The sequence below is a fragment of the Chlorocebus sabaeus genome, chromosome 10 (assembly GCF_047675955.1).
Source record: "Chlorocebus sabaeus isolate Y175 chromosome 10, mChlSab1.0.hap1, whole genome shotgun sequence".
In the NCBI taxonomy this organism is placed as follows: domain Eukaryota; kingdom Metazoa; phylum Chordata; class Mammalia; order Primates; family Cercopithecidae; genus Chlorocebus; species Chlorocebus sabaeus.
The window spans coordinates 115,717,467-115,731,160 of NC_132913.1; the positions used below are offsets into that span (position 1 = coordinate 115,717,467).

Consider the following 13,694-nt stretch of genomic DNA (forward strand, 5'->3'; position numbering starts at 1 on the left):
AGAGGATCTATTGTACCTATTTATAATGTACACAGGTCAACATGGGTGTTTGTAGGTGTAGGCAGTATTTCCACCTCCTTTGCTATGTGCAGTTGAGAACATGGTAATATACCAACGAGTATTATGAAGAAGCCCTTTGGGATACTCTGGGTTCCTTTCTTATTTGCATGACATATGACCAACCAGATGGGTGACTGCTTCCAGACGTCCTTGAAACTCAATAAGATGCTTTTAAAATGCCATCTTAATGACAGTTGCCACTTCGGAATAACCCTATTCTGGTGATCTTGTAATCTTAGCTCTCCCCAGGAATGCCCCTGTGATGGTTAATATTAGCTGTCAACTTGATTGGATTGAAAGATGCCTCGATGGCTGATAGAGTATTGTTCTTGGGTGTACCTGTGAGAGTGTTGCCAGAGGGGATTGACATTTGGGTCAGTGGACTGGAAGAGGAAGACCCACTCCCAGTGTGGGTGGGCACCATCCATTTGGCTTGCCAGCACAGCAAAAACAAAGCAGGCAGAAGATGGGATAACTTTGCTTGCTGAGTCTTCTAGTTTCCTTCTTTCTCCCGGGCTGGACGCTTCCTTCTGCCCTTGGACATCAGACTGCAGGTTCTTCAGCCTTTGGACTCTTGGACTTACACCAGTGGTTTGCCAGGGCCTCTTGGGCCTTCAACCACAGGCTGAAGTCTGCACTGTTGGCTTCCCTGGTCTGTAGACTTTCAGACTTTGACTGAGTCACCACTGGCTTCTTTCTTCCTCAGCTTGCAGATGGCCTATCGTGGGACTTTGCCTTGTGATGGTGTGAGTCAGTTCTCCCTAATAAACTCCCTTTCACGTATACATATGTCCTATTAATGCTGTCCTTCTGGAAAGCCCTGACTAATACAGCACCCAAAGATTGTGGTATTGAAATTATAGTTTCAACAGTGATTATTACAATAGTAACAGTTTCTGTTTATGAAGCATTTACAATATGCCACACTGGGTTACAACCTTTACATGAATTAGGGCTTCCAGCCACCTCTACGCTGAAAACCATCAATGACATCCCATTGTTTTTAGGAGGAATACCCAATGATCCCCAAAGCTTAACCTATTCTGGCCCCTACCTTTCAGGTCTCATTGTCACTCATCTTTTCCTCATTTCCTGTACTTCAGGCACACACGGAGAGCTCTTTAAATGCTCAATTGCTCTCCTGCCTCTGGACTCTTCCAACTGCTGGTCTCGCTGCCAGAGCACTCTTCCTCATGAGAATCTGCCTTGCTTTCCTGCTTAAGTCTTGTTCATTGTCATATGTTCTTAAAGACCATGTTCTTTTCCTTGGTACACACATGTCAATTTGCTATATGTCCACTGATGTCATTGTCTTTCTCTCCATTGGTACCAAAGCTCCATGAGAAGGGGGCGGACTCTACTTGTGTTCATTATTGCATATCAGCTGATTTTATCCGATGTACAATAAAGGATCAACATGAGTACTGAATAAATAAAAGAATGAATGGATTCTGTTTCGCCAAGGCTTATATCTGTTTTACATTAGACCTTAACTCTCTGTAAAGAGACTTGTTTCTGTGGCAGCACTTTTTTTACCCACCTCACAGGCATTTGGAACCCACTATAGGGGTCAATGAGTGACTCAGTAACTCTGAGAGACTAGACATGTATCCATCTCCCCAAAGTCCTGGCCACTTCAAACACTGTTAGAAGTCCCACTACACAGTTCTAATCCAATTGATCTATGTGCTGTCTTTTAGACTTTGAATAACACTGTGGTCTTATCCAAAGGGAAGAGAAGGGTATTGATATTTATCAAGGGCCTACTTTCTTCCTGGAACACCATTTGGTGCTTTGCATACATTCAGTTGAAATAACTACCAGTGCATTAAAAATAGAATAATAATTGTAAGGTATTTTGGAAACATAAAGACCTCTGTAATATTAACTACATTAGAACATTTCTTAGAGGATTGAGTTTTTGAAATATTCAATTGCACCTGCATTGCTTAGTGAGCTAACTCACTCCTCTACAGATAACCTTTGTGAAAATAAAAATGATTTTTGGCAATGTCATTCCATGGAGAAAATCTGATAAACTTAAAGTGATTGCCCCAAACTTAAATTGTCCCCCAAAAGATCAGGTGTCCTTGTTATTGTTAAGCCAGTTTCTGCAATTACAAGATTGTGTAAGAAAGCAAAAGTTGTATTAGCTAATGTACTGAACATTTAACAATTAGTTTCCAGTAAAGTTCTCACCCCACCTACCTTGAATGTCTCTCTGTCCATTGCATCAACATATTTGGTGGTTGTTGCCTGTTGATACTTTAAGAGGTTGTGACTTTTATTTAAGTAAAATGCTAATTAACTGGAATGGCAAACTTTGAGGAAGATGAAGGATTTCCAAAAAAAGAAGAAAGTGACATTAGAGAACTCTTTAATCACATGTCAAACTACCACCAAATGAGTCTGGCAGAATTAGAACAGTTAATGTCAGAAGAAGAGAAAATCCATGAGGGCTATGACATGATAGGTGCCTCAAAGAGACAGATCTGAGAATCAAAGAATTAAAGGGAGTGCTGGCAAAATTGATAAGGCTGTTTATGAGGCGCTTATGATCTTGTGACACAAAGGGCCATGTTTACATACAATTTTGAAGGGAAATTATGATATATTAATCAACACATAACTCATTATTGGTTTATTACATAATTCATATTTACTTAAAAAGTATTGACAAAATGAACTAATTTCCCTTATATTATTTTGAAAGAGAAATGCCCAAACATATTAACTTTGTTCACCATTTAGTATGACACCTAGACCTCCGTGTAGTAAATTTACTTTACATGTCTTTTTCCAGGTTTTATGTACCCTCACATAGTGAAGACTACATTGAAATCACTAGGTTTTATCTCTTCCTTTCAAATAAGTTAAGTAAGCTATTCCCCTGATTTTTTTTGCCCAGCCTCAATCATCCATACTGGTCCTATATAATTAATTTTCAAGGTTAAAACTTGGATCATATCTTCTCTTTTCCTGCCTCATTCTTTGTATATGTTCATATTCATCCTGTGGAAAATATCTTTGACACAATAGAAATACTGAGGAAAAAGTTATCATTAATAGTTTCACACATTTCTTCTGCATGATGAATGACTGTGATCTGTAAGAGCTGAGAGTTATTATCGTTATCGTATCATTCTTGCATTGCTATAAAGAAATACCTGAGACTGGGTGACTTATAAAGAAAGCAGGTTTAATTGGCTCACAGTTCTGTGGGGTGTACAGGAAGCATAGAGCTGGCATGTGCTTCTAGGGAGGTTTCTGGAAGCTTACAGTCATGGCAGAAAGCAACGCGGGAGCTTGCACATCACATGGTGAGAGCGGGATCCACAGAGAGAGGGGAAGGTGCCATACACTTTCGCACAACCAGATTTTGCAGGAACTCACTATCATGAGGACAGCACCAAGAGGATGGTGCTAAACCATTCATGAAAACCCAGCCCCACGATCCAATCACTTCCCACCAGGAGGTTTGGGTGGGGACATACATCCAAACTATATCAGTTGTGGTAACAACTTCTCTAGTTAGGATGTTCTCTGAATACTGAATCTCTTTCTTGGATAATTTTATAATGATCCCTGTGATGAAACTGCAGTTAATTTTCTATATTACTTGATTCTCTTGAAGTCACCACATAATTTTCACCTTTGCAAAGATAGAAATACTAACAGTGTAACAGAATGCCAGGTCGGATCGCCGATCAACTGATAGTTAACACAAGTGAAGTCAATGTACCTTTTTAATTACTATTTTGAAACACTGTTGATTCATTTATCTAAAAAGTTGAAGTAAAAATTAAAAATATTCAGGATATATTAAATCCATGAGTAGGCAATGAACACATTATATGGGACCAAGATTTTGCTTAGAGAAAAATGACTTCCATGAGTCCTTAATTTATTTTTATCTGAGTTTTATTTTTGGTTTGAATTACCCAGATAAATTCTTTAATTTATTTGTCTATGTAAATTAAGTGGAAGAATTATGTACTCAAGTGAAAATAAATGGGTAAGTCTATTCCTATATGCAGTCTACCAAAAGTAATTTACTGAATTCTTTTTATGTTCTTAATTCAAAATTATAGGCTTGTAGGACAAAAAGAAATAAGGTACGTTATGTAACTTACATTAACACTGAAGTATAAAGAAAGGAAATAATCAATTATCTTAGTATCTTTGGAAGCAGTATTAAATATTTTAAAGTTCCTATTATATTATTTAATTCATTTTATTATCTGAGAAAAATACACCAAAGTATAAAACGTACAAACTGAAAAAGACATTCTCATACATTAATACCTTTAGTATACACTGATATCTTACATACACACATATTTAAAATGTGTATGTAATATTATGCTTAATGAATAATTTAGGAAAATATCCAACAAAACTTTAGCATTCTATCTTATTATATATTTATTTTAAAACAGCTTATTTTACTTTAATGCACTAATCATTTCAAAGAAACTACTTACAACTTTTTATATACAGTTTATCATTAAAGTCAAATTAAATATGAATAGACCATAATTTTTATGAGCTTCCACTTGTCACAAGAAAATCATTTTTTTCTGTTGTTTTAAAGAAAATGATTGATTGATAGAGTGATTGATTTAATAATGGATATAGACAGACCTAATTTACTGCACTTTACTGTGCTCTGCAGATACTGTGTTGCAAATTGAAGGTTTGTGGAAATTGTGCATCCAGTAATCTTAGTGACACCATTTTTCCAAACAGCACGTGTTCCCTTAATGTCTCTGTATCACATTTTGAAAATTCTTGCAATATTTAAAAATTTGTCATTACCAGTATTGCAGCTATTATGGTGATCTGTTTAGTGATCTTCGATGTTACTATTGTAATTATTTTGGGGCAACATGCACCACGGCAATACAAGAAGGCGAACTTAATTGACAAATGGTGGTCTGACTGCTCCAGTGACTGGAAGTTACCCCTTCTCTCTTCCTCTCCTTGGGTCTCTCTATTCCTTAAGACAAAATAAGATTGATATCAGGCCAATTAATGACTCTAAAATGGCCTGTAGGTCTTCACATGAAAGGAAAATCACACATATCTCACCTTACATCTAAAACTGGGTATGATGAAGTGAGGAAGAGATATTGAAAGCTGAGACAGGCCAAAAGCTAGGCCTCCTGCATCAAGCAATTAGCCACATTGTGAATGCAAAGGGAAAAGTACTTGAAGGAAATTAAAAGTGTTAATCCAGGGAATACACAAATGATAAGAAAAAGAAACAGCCTAATTGCTGATATGGAGAAAGTCTGAGTGTTCTGAACACACAATCAAGCCAACCACAACATTCTCTTTAGGTAAAGCCTAATGCAGAGCAAGGCCCTCACTCTCTTCAATTCTATGAAGGTTGGAAGAGGTGAGAAAGCTGCAGAAGAAATGTTTGAAGCTAGAAGAGGTTGGTTCATGGGGTTTAAGATAAGAAACTGTCTCCATATATAACAGTGCAAAGTGAAGCAGCAAATGCTGATGGAGAAGCTGCAGAAAATTATCCAGAATATTTAGCTAAGATTATTGATGAAGGTGGCTTCACTAAACAACAGATTTTCAATGTAAATGAAAAATCCTTACATTAGAACAAGATGCCATCTAGGACTTTCATAGCTAGAGAGGAGAAGTCAATGCCTGGCTGCAAAGCTTCAGAAGACAAGCTGACTCACTTTTTAAGTGCTAATGCAGCTGGTGACTGTAAGTGGAAGTTAATACTCATTTACTATTCCAAAAATCCTAAGGCCCTTAAGGTTTATGATACATCTACTCTGCCTATGCTCTGTAAATGGAACAAAACCTGGATGATAGCACGTCTGTTTACAGCATGGTTTGCTGTTTATTTTAAGCCCACTGAGACCTGTTGCTTAGAAAAATATGTCTTGCAAAATGTTACTGCTCATTGACAATGGACCTGGTCACCCAAGAGCTCTGATGAAGTTGTACAAGAAAATTAATGTTGTTTTTATTCCTGCTTACATAACATTCTGTAGCCCAAAGATCAAGGAGTAATTTTGATTTTCAAGTCTTATGATTTAAAAAGTACATTTTGTGCTTGCTTACACAGCACGTTTACTAAAATTAGAATGATACAGAGAAGATTAGCATGGACCCAGCACAAGGATGACATGAATATTCTTGAAGCATTCCATGTTTTTGAAAATTAAAAAAAATTACAAGGGTATAGGTGCCATACATAGTGATACCTATGATGGATCTGGGCAAAATAAATTTAAAAATCTTCTGGAAATAATTCAGCATTCTAGATGCTATTATGAACATTCATGATTCATGAGGAGGCCGAAATATCAGCATTAATGAGAGTCTGGAAGAAGTTGATTTCAACTTTCATGGATGACATTGAGGGGTTCAAGGCTTCAGTGGCTAAAGTAATTGCAAATTTGATAGAAATGGTAAGAACTAGAATTAAAAATGGAGCCTGAAGATATGACTAAATTGCTGCAATCTCATTATAAAATTTGAATGAATGAGGAATTGCTTCTTATGGATGAGCAAATAAATTGGTTTTTTCAGATGGAATCTACTCCTGGTGAAGATGCTGTGGATATTGTCGAAATGACCACAAACAGTTTAGAATACTTAATTGATAAAGTATCCTAAATGCCTAAACTTAACTGATAAAGCAGTGACAGATTGTGAGGATTGATTCTAATTTTGAAAGTTCTACTATGGGCAAAATGCTATCAAACAGCATAGTATGCTACAAAGGAGTCTTTCATGAAAAGTAGAGCCAATCTGTAGAGCAAGCATTTTTGTTTTCTTATTTTAAGGAATTTGCACAGTCTTCAGCAACAATCACCCTGATTAGTTAGCAACCATCAATGTCAAGGCAAGACCCGCCACCAGCAAAAAGATCGGAACTCTCTGAAGGTTCAGATGATTATTACCACTTTTTTAATATAGTTTTTAAAAATTAAGATATCTACATTGTGGTTTTAAACATAATACTATCGCACACTTTATATACTATGCTATAGAGTACACATAACTTTTGAATCCCCTGGAAAACAAAAAAAATTGTGTGCCTTACTTCATTATGGTATTTACTTTATTGTATTGTTCTAGAACCAAGCTTACTATATTTCTGGGGTATATCTCCTTTCCATCTTGTTTCTCTAGGAATTTGTGATAGTTAACAGAAAAGATATATGCAATAAAGCGGAAAAACATAAGTTAGAACTCAGGGTTAAGAATACTAGAAATTATAATAAGAGGTCAATATGGTTAAAAGGAACACAGATATTCAGGTCATAAATTTCTACACTGTTGTTATAATTGAGCTTTGAATTTGTTTCTAGGACTTCTGGCAGCTGAAGTGAAATAAGGAGGTGAGAAATTATATAGACATTATTTTTTCTTATGGAAAAGTAAAGAAGGTATTTAGACATGGTTGACAGACATGTTTTTCTGTACCAGAAAATTTCAAGTGCTTCCAGTTTTGTTTCGGAGATTTATTATTATTTTAAGTAAATCCAATGCAGTCTTAAGTACAATCTGTTGCATATCATTTTATTCTTGGCTTAATTTCTAAATATTTGTGTGATTTGAGTAATTCATTTAAGTTTTCTTGACTTTGGTTTCTTCATCTGTAAAGGAAGGGGACGGGGCAAGATGACCTGCGCTCAAGTCCTTCGTAACTCTAATATCCCATATCCAGTGGGTTCCCATTTTCCCAGCATAGAGAATAGCACTTATTATTTAAAAAGCCAAGTTTGCCTTTTTATAAATTTGCCTATATTGTATAGGTGAGTCTCTTCTTAGGAGGAAATATTTTTATGTTAGGGGTCACCTGTCAATTATGTTGAATGCTCCGAAGAGTTAAATAAGAGAAGGACTGATCAGTTTGGTTCGTTTGCGAGAGATCACTCAAGAAATGAAAAGTTAATTTCAGAGTGGAATGAGTGTCAACTTCCTGGTGTACTGGGTATCTACTTCCTAGCATGCCTCTTTTCATCCTTTGATTTGTGGCCCCAGCTGTACCCACTGTGCAATTGGACCCACACACTGTTAATGTAAGGAAGGCAGGAACTGGGTCTTTCTTACTCCATTGAGAGTCTTGAAGGTGTCAGGAGAGAGTGTCTGCTCAATAAAGGTTGCCTGACAATTGACTTTTGAATCTTGCTCTTACTTCTGTTGACATGCTACCAAAAATCAGTGTTTTGTCAACCCTGTGTAGCACAGGTGCATCTAACATGAGGTTTAGCATCTAATGTCATTGTTTATCTTGAAAATTTTTGGAGTCAAAATAACCTTTGAAAATCTCTTAAGAGGCTTAGAAATTATGGTATGTTGGATTTTGTGAAAAAATCTTATAAAGCTGCGTGTGTGTACATCCTATATAAGAATGTATAATATATAATAAATGTGTAAGTTAAATACAAGTTTACTATATTTTTAATCACATGAGGATGAAAGAGAAATGAAAGAATAAAAAAAGGAAAACGATCATGTCACACTGTATTTGCAACAGTTAAAACCATATAAGATACAACATCATTCCATCCCTAAATAGCAGAAGCCTGTGTACTGTGAAATGGGCAATGTGTGAATTGATAACAAGATAAGTATGATTCCCAGTTCACACTCCATGTCCCCAGGAGGAGAAGCCTGCAGGCCATGGTCTTTATTGTGATTATCTGGAGCTGGTCCACCGGACATACCTCCTGACTACTTGCACAACTGCTCAGGGTGAGACTCATTTCTCCCTTTTTCCAACTTCATTCTCATATCAATACGTCCAGTTATATGTTGTTAGATAGTGATAAGGGTTTTTGGAGGTCTAGAGCAAAAACAGAGTTCTGTGAGATCCTCTGGAAATCTTCACAAGCCAATGCAAAGTTGATCACCTACCATTTCAACCCTGAGGGTAACCGGATCGGGCAGGATGGGCTAGGTTATACTGCAATATCACACAATTCCAGAACCCCAGGGGATTAAGACCACAAAGGCTTATTCATATTTCTTACTCACGCTATGTGTCCATCAGGGACTAGTTTGGGGCTCTGCTCCAATTCAACCTCATTCTGAAACTCAGGCTGTTGGAACAGTCACAATCTGAAATCTGTTAGTCACCGTGGCAGAAAGTAAGCGAAATACGGCATGTCACACATGAGATCTTTAACACTTACACTGGAAGAGACACGTACCCCTTCTGTGCACTTTGCATTGGTCAAATCATATTATGTCACTATGTTTCATACCAAGGAGAAGAGCCAGTACAATCCTGCCCTATGCTTAAGAGTACAGTTGGAAAACTTGCTGAATACCATTAATGACCACTGCAATAAACATGTGCCAAACAGTGAATTTGGTAGGGTTTCCAGGTCCATCCTGATCTGCCCGGTTTTATGTTCTCGAATAACCTTTAGTTCTTTCAGCTCAGGCACACTGAATGACTCACATATCTCAGAGGAGGAACAAATAATCTTGTCCCTCTTCCCTTTTATTTAATAAAGAAAGAAGGACACAAGGAGAAAGAAATAAGATGGAAATTAATCCTCGTAGAATTTCATGTGTCATTTGATGGCCAGGATGATCAGTTTTTAGTTCAATTAATGCCTGTGGTAGACTGAATAATGAACTCCCTCAACGATGTCCATATCTTAATTTCTGAAACTTGTAGTATATATGACATTGTATGACAAAGAAAAATCAAGGTTCAAGATGGAATTAAGTTTAATAGCCAGCTGATCTTAATATAGAAAGATTATGCTGGATTATCTAGGTGATCCAAAGTAATCACAAGATTTATTAAAAGTGAAGGAGGGAGGCAGAAGAGGAGGCCAGAAGTCAGATGGTGTGACTGGAGAAAAGGACTCAACCATCTATTGCTAGCTTTGTAGATGGAGAAAGCTGGTTATGAGGCAAACCATATAAGCAGCCTCCAGAAGCTGGAAAAGGCAATGAGACCATTTCTCTTGTGAAACCTCCAGAAAGGAATGCAGCCCTGGCCACACCTTGACTTTATCCCAGTGAGATCCATGTCAGACTTCTGACCTACAGAACTGTGAGATGATAAATGTATTGTTTTAAGCCACTCATTTTCTGACAATTTTTAAAAGCAGCTATTGAAAAGCAATACGATACCTTTATGTTTTTTGAACTAACTTGTACTTCTAAAACCATGGCTACTCTAACAGGTTCAGACACTATTTCAATAATTTGGCTCTGTAATATGTAGTTAAAAGGAATAAAAGAAAGCACATTGGTCTGCATGTTATTGTTGTTGTTTTTGGAGAAAAACTCTGTTAAACCATGTGGCAGAATGTGTCACCTCTTTTTTTTTTTTTTTTTGAGACGGAGTCTCGCTCTGTCGCCCAGGCTGGAGTGCAGTGGCCGGATCTGAGCTCACTGCAAGCTCCGCCTCCCGGGTTTACGCCATTCTCCTGCCTCAGCCTCCCGAGTAGCTGGGACTACAGGCACCCGCCACCACACGCGGTAGTTTTTTGTATTTTTTTTTTTTTTTTTTTTAGTAGAGATGGGGTTTCACCGTGTTAGCCAGGATGGCTAACCTGACCTCATGATCCGCCCATCTCGGCCTCCCAAAGTGCTGGGATTACAGGCTTGAGCCACCGCGCCCAGCCACCTCTTCTATCGCAAGCAGAAATGTGGCTTGGTGTGCAGGTAGAGGCTTTAGTATCTGAATTCTTATCTATATTGGGAACAGATACAAACCTTCTAATTCACATGCTAAACTTTGTTGGCTGTCACTCCCTATGTTTCCATTGCTTCCTGTGGCGTGTCAAAGCCTCTTATAGCATCCACCCATCTTTGTAGCTGCTTTTGATTCAGAGACCATATTTTGAGAAAGACTGAATCAAAAGACGTTCAGAAAGAAAGTGATATCTTGAGATTATATAGTAAAATCATCACAGGCATCTCATATGCTTCAATGACGTTCTTAGAATATGGGGTGAAAAATGCCTGAAATAAACAAAGCTCTGTGGCATGAGAAGGTCTTGCAGGACTCCAGCGTGGAAATGGACTGGCATTAGAAAACTGAGAGGGACAGTGATGGAGTTAACATTACACTTTGAGTTTGAAATCCTAGAGATCAAGTTCTGGCTCTGCCACTCACTACATGAGTAACCTTCGACAAGTTGTTTAACATTTCTCAGTCTTGGTTCCTCATCTTTCACATGGGAATATAACACTGACTTCCAGTTTCCATTTGGAGATACTACTATTTTACACAAGATGTTTGGTTTTCAACAAAAAATTACAAGCCCTAATGAAAAGCAAGGAAAAAAGAAAAACACTTCTAAGGGATGAAGCAACAAACAGAACCAGACCTAGGTATGGCACAGATGTTGGAGCTATTTGGCAGAGAATTACAAATCATGATTTTAATTGAAATGGTTCTGATGGAAAAGGCAGACAGCATGCGAGTTCACATGAGTAGTTACAGCAGAGAGATAAACACTATAAGGTAAAACTAAATGCTAAATGGAAATGCTAAAAATGTAAAACATGGTAACCAGATGAAGAATGTCTTTGATAAATTTATCAGTAGAATGAACTCAGCCAAGGAAAGAATCAATGAACTTAAAGATAGGTCAATAAAAATTACCCATCTGAAAAAAAAAAACAAAAAAGAAAAAGAAAAGGAAACAAAAAAAATTAGAAGAGAACATCCAAGAGCTGTATTCTAATAGATGTGCAATTAAAATTCTAGAAGGAAAAGAAAAAAAACAGAACAGGATAGGAAAAACATTTTAAGAAATTATGGCTGAATTTTTTTTTCAGAATTAATAACAGGCATGAAGTCATAGATCCAAGAAGCTCTTTGGACAGAAGAGATGTTAATACCAGGCAGAAACTTGGATGTATGCAAATAAAATGTTAGAAATGGAATAAATGAAGTTTTTTTTTCATATTTCTAATTGTTCTAAAAATATCTGGTGATTTAAAGCAAAATATATAGTGTGTTTATGACATTTGTAAAAATAAAATACATGATGATATTAGCACAAAGGATCAGAGGAGATAATTTAGAATGTACCCTTGTGAAAACCTCACACTGGGTGTGAACTGGTATGTTAAAATTTGAAGGTAGATTCTGCTTAATAAAAAACATCTAAATCCTGGGGCAACCACACACTTTTTAACAAAAGATAAATAATAAATCAATAAAGAAAGTAAAACGGAATCACAAAACAATTCTCATTTAACCCAAAGCAGAGCAGACATTTTTTAAAAAAATAAAAAACATATGACACAAATAAAAAATAGCTAGCTAATTTATCCCTATCTACAATCTTAACAAATGTGAATGGTCTTATCACATCAATTAAGAAAAGAGGTTTTTAGATGAGATAAAAAAGTAAGATACAATACCCTATCTATAAGAAACAACTTACATTTGAAGAGATAGATTTTTTAAAAAAGATAGAAAAAAACAAAACCAAAAGGAAGAAAGGGTATCTATGCTAATATCAGATAAAGTCAACTTTATCTCTGAGTTATGTGAGCTATTCACCAGTATCAACTTTAAAAATCTATCATGAAACAATCATGTTTAGAAGAATTCATTCAGTATGATGGGAAGCAATGGCTAAAGACTATTTCTTGTACTTCATAATACTGTCTGAAGCCTCATATCCTTTTCAAATGGTTGAAGTAGTTTTCACATTTCCCAGATGATGAAAATAAATCACAGAGTAGGTCATGATTTTACCCCAGAGTGGGTAACCAATCACTAATATGTGACGGAACCGGATCTTAATTACTGTGCTGTCTTCTTTACAAAAAGAGTTTCTGTAAGTATAATGCTGCTTTCCACCTCTGGGGGAACATTAAAAACAATAAAGCCCAATTCTCGAAGACAAGCTTTCTTTCGGATGGGTGGTGTTGCTTCAGTTGTTTTAAATTCCTTGATTTCACCCGCCTCTTTCAAGAGAGTAAGACATTTATCCATATCATACCCAAGAGAGAGTCCCTGCTACAATACAGGTTGTGGCATTACAGAAGACTAAAGAAAGAGGGACATAGAAGATAAATATATCCAAGATACAGGTCAGCACATCCAGGAGGAGGCAGAGAAGCAACAGGTCAGGTAACTTGACCAGACATTCTCAGTCATTAATTTCAGAACAGGACTAAGCACCAGATCTCCAAATGTCAAATACAGGGCTGGGCACATAGCTCACGCTTGTAATCCCAGCACTTAGGGAGGCTGGGGCGGGGCAGATCACCTGAGATCAGTTGTAGACTAGCCTGATCAACGTGGTGAAACCCCGTCTCTACTAAAAATACAAAATTAGCTGGGTGTGGTGGCACATGCCTGTAATCCCAGCTACTTGGGAGGCTGAGGCTGGAGAATCGCTTGAATCCCGGAGGGAGGTGGAGGTTGCAGTGAGCGGAGATGCCGCCATTGCACTCCAGCCTGGGCAACAGGAGTGAAACTCCATCTTAAAAACAAAAACAAAAGCAAAAAACAAAACAAAACAACAACAACAACAAATCGAAAAACAAATATAATTCATCACTGTTTCCTCTTCCCCTCCTTACCATTATTTGTAGCTGTAACTCTGTAACACCAAGAAAAAATCCAAATCAGTAGCACTAGCCAAAGGAGGCCACTT

At 37.1% G+C, this 13,694-nt stretch overlaps 1 protein-coding gene and 1 non-coding gene across 3 annotated transcripts in view; one reads left to right on the forward strand and one right to left on the reverse strand.

The window, feature by feature from the left end:
- Positions 1 to 13,694, reverse strand: part of SPHKAP (SPHK1 interactor, AKAP domain containing) — a 194,954-nt gene that overhangs the window by 176,156 nt on the left and 5,104 nt on the right. The window lies entirely within an intron of this gene.
- LOC119625399 (U6 spliceosomal RNA) lies at positions 6,142 to 6,248 on the forward strand. Its single transcript, XR_005241607.1, has one exon. It is a non-coding gene; the product is annotated as a U6 spliceosomal RNA (small nuclear RNA).